The sequence below is a fragment of the Petaurus breviceps genome, unplaced genomic scaffold, assembly GCF_028583685.1.
Source record: "Petaurus breviceps papuanus isolate PSGF00001 unplaced genomic scaffold, PetGlider_PUasm1.0 186, whole genome shotgun sequence".
Lineage (NCBI taxonomy): Eukaryota > Metazoa > Chordata > Mammalia > Diprotodontia > Petauridae > Petaurus > Petaurus breviceps.
This window is the reverse complement of record NW_027185798.1, coordinates 42,195,543-42,199,079: the sequence shown is the minus strand read 5'-3', so window position 1 is coordinate 42,199,079 and position 3,537 is coordinate 42,195,543. Positions and strand designations below refer to the sequence as shown.

The window sequence follows — 3,537 nt, the reverse complement described above, 5'->3', positions numbered from 1 at the left end:
CACATGCCCTTGAGTGTTTTCTTCTCCAAGCTAATCACCCCAGATTCCTCCAATCAGTGCTGATAAAAAGACCTTAAGGTTTTTCACCATCTTGGTCATTTTCTGGACTCTCCAGTTTATCAGTGTCTTTCCTAAAATGTGATACCCAGAACTGAATTCAGTACATTTCCAGGAATGATCTGACTTTCTTAATGCAGCCTGAGATTAGCTTCTTTTGATGGCTGCTCTCTCAAACTGCTGATTCATGTTGAGCTTGTAGTCCACTAAAACTCCCAGACCTTTTCAGACAGATTGCTATGTAGCCATTCCTCTGCCACCTTGTTTCATGAAGGGGATTTTTTGAACCTGAGCACAGGACATTACAGTTACCCTTATTAGGCTTCATCTTATAAGATTTAGTCCAGTGTTCCATCCTGTCAAGACCTTTTTGGATACTGGCTCTCTTATCCAACTTATTACCTATCTCTCCTAGTTTTTTGCCCTTTGAAAATTTGATTAGCATGCCATCTATGCTTTTATCCAAGTCATTGATAAAATTATTAAATAGCACAGGGTCATGGACAGGTCCCTGGGGCACTCCACTAGAGTCTTTCTTCCAAGTTCACATCTAACCATTAATAAATCTTATACTCTTTGGGTCTGATTTTTCAAAGAGTTTGGAAGCCATTTAACTGTATTACTTATTGTCTAAACCACATTTTTTTTTTTTGGTTGTGTTTATGAAAACAGCATGAGAGACTTTATCACATGCTTTTCTAAAATCTAGGTAAAGTATATAGCATGGAGTGATGTGGTCTAGCAATCATGTCAAACATGGAAATGAAACCAGTGTGATATTTCTTTTTGGAAGGCTCAGTATAGTCATTATTTCTAAAAAAAAAAAAAGCTTCTGAAGGGGTGGCTAGGTGGCGCAGTGAGTAGAGCGCCGGCCCCAGAGTCAGGAAGACCTGAGTTCAGATCTGGCCTCAGACACTTAACACACACACACACACACACACACACACACACACACACACACACACAAAACTAGCCGTGTGACCTTGGGCAAGTTACTTAACCCCAATTGCCCTCCAAAAAGCAAAAAAAAAAAAGCTTCTGAAAAAATGGTAAAACCTGTTAGAAAGCAATAACATAGCCCATGAATTTGGGGTACTAATATACCAAATCATGTCATGATTTTTTCTTTGTTGTTTTAGCTGAATTGATGCTGGCCCTTTATGATCACTGATTCCTTTTCTAGGTCATGAAGAATCCTTTTAATAATAAACCTGAGAATTTTTTCAGAAATGGAAGTCAAGTTCATGTAGTGAAGATCTTCAAAGATCTTAAGAATTCATATCAACAAAATGATTCCAGAACCATGATTTCAGAAGAATAATGATTAGGCATGTTACCTCCTGAAAGAGTGGTAAGCAACTAAAATGCAGACTAAAACATCCATTTTTGGTCATGGCCAGTGTGAGAATTTATTTTTCTTTATTATGTATATTTATTACAAGGATTCTCTCTCTCTCTCTCTCTGTCTGTCTCTGTCTGTCTCTCTGTCTCTGTCTCTCTCTGTCTCTTTGTCTCTCTCTCTCTCCCCCAATGGTGGGAAGAAGAAAAAATAAATGCTTGTTAATTTAAAAACAAATTAAAATAAATTAATTAGAAATATCTGGCTTTCTCCAGCCCAATGGCAACTTTTCTGTTCTGTGATCTTTTTTTTTATTAAAAAATAAGTTTTTATTGATATCTTTTGGTTTCTTATATCATTATCATTTCCCTCAGTATTCCTTCACCTCCTCCATTCAGAGAGTCATCCTATATAACAAATATTGTTTTAAAGGCAAAAATAAGAGATGGGGAAAAATCAGGATAACTCATCAATATATTGAAAAAAGTCTGAATATATGTACAATGTACAACACTTGTGGATCTCCCACTTCTGGAAAGGGTGGGGAGGAAGTATCTTTTTATTTCTTCTTTTGAGCCATGTTTATTTTATATAGCATTGCAATATTTATTTTAAGTTCTTTGTGTGATCGTTCTTTCCATTTATATTGCTGTAGTCATATCTATTGTTTGCTTGGCTCTGTTTCATTCTGCATCAGTTCATGAAGATCTTCCCATACTTCTCTACATTCATCATGCTCATCATTTATTACAGTGCAATAATATATTCCATTACATTCATGTACTGAAATTGATTTATGCACTCCTTAATTAAAGGTTATCTACTGTTTGTCTCAAGTTTCCTCATCTGCAAAATGGGGATAATAATAGCACTTAACTTCCCAAGTTGTTGTGAGGATAAAATGAGTTAATAATTTATAAAGCACTTTTCAAAACTTAAAGCTTATTACATAAAATACACAAATTACATAAATGCTAGCTGTTATTACCATTAAAACAAACCAAGAAATTAATAGGTGATTTTTTTTGGCAGAGAGAATGCTAGCAGATGTTGGATTCCTCCATTAATATTTCATGCCCCTGCAACAAAAGACTTGTGATTAGTTTCTCAAACTCCTAATCTATTTCTTCTTTCTGGCCAGGTTGTTTGTAGTATGCTCTGATGACTATTATTTTTGCTTCTTCTTCTGTCACCCAACTGCTTTCTACTAATAGTTATCCACTCTGTTTTTTTGAATGTCCTCACTTTATTGTATCTTACATAATAGTGCATGTTTATATAGGTTTTTTTAGGTTAAAAATACCCTTTAGGTCTCCTGAGTTCATGCAGTCCTACCTACCTACTCATTCTCTAGTCTTTTCTCCCTTGCCTCTCTCCCCTCTTCCCTTCTGTCTTTGGATTGACTGACCTGCGCAGATATGTCTGAGAGCCCAGCATACAGGTCTTTCTTCAATGTCATGGGCTCCTTGGAGGCCAGGGTCTTTAGTGCTCTTAATGAAGCTTATAGAATGGTAAAAAGTGTCCCTGCAGCCATGTCGGTCATGAGACATGAGCTCATCATGAAATCAATCATGCCTGTTGTCATGGCTGGTAGTGTCTACTGGTTGATGATGGCTATTCTCATCGCCAACTCTCAACCCTAGGAATGATTCTGCTGCAGAACTTCCATAAGCTGGGGGCAGGGCTGAGGGAAGTGGCAGCTGACTTTGACAGTGATGTTGGTGTTGGGGGATGATGACTATCTGTGGGGATGATCCTGTGATTCTCTCTGAGGTGTTTGGCCTGCATGGTCTGATTGTGGCCCTCATTCTCTTCCATTTCTTTTTTCTCCCTTTTCCCAAGTGTCTTACCTCCAGCTTTCACCCCTGCAGTATTATGTAAAGAACTCTTTGGAATCACCCCAATCCCTCTCAATTCACTCCACAATGAATGGCCTGACACTTGGTGCAGTTGTCTGGTCAATTTGTCTTGTAAATGTGCAATGTCTTAGTGACTCTTCTGTCTGTGAATCTCTTCACCAAATTTGATGACCCCTGGCCCAACTAGGCCTCAGGTCTCCTGGAGCCAGCAGGGCTGTTGTATAATCTCCCTACCCATTTGATGTTAGTACTCTATGGATAAAGATGAATTAGAATTGTCAT

The 3,537-nt window shown here is 37.9% G+C and overlaps 1 pseudogene; it reads left to right on the top strand.

The window, feature by feature from the left end:
• Positions 1–2,814: 2,814 nt before the first annotated feature.
• LOC138162249 (V-type proton ATPase 16 kDa proteolipid subunit c-like) lies at positions 2,815–3,277 on the top strand (annotated as a pseudogene).
• Positions 3,278–3,537: the final 260 nt, after the last annotated feature.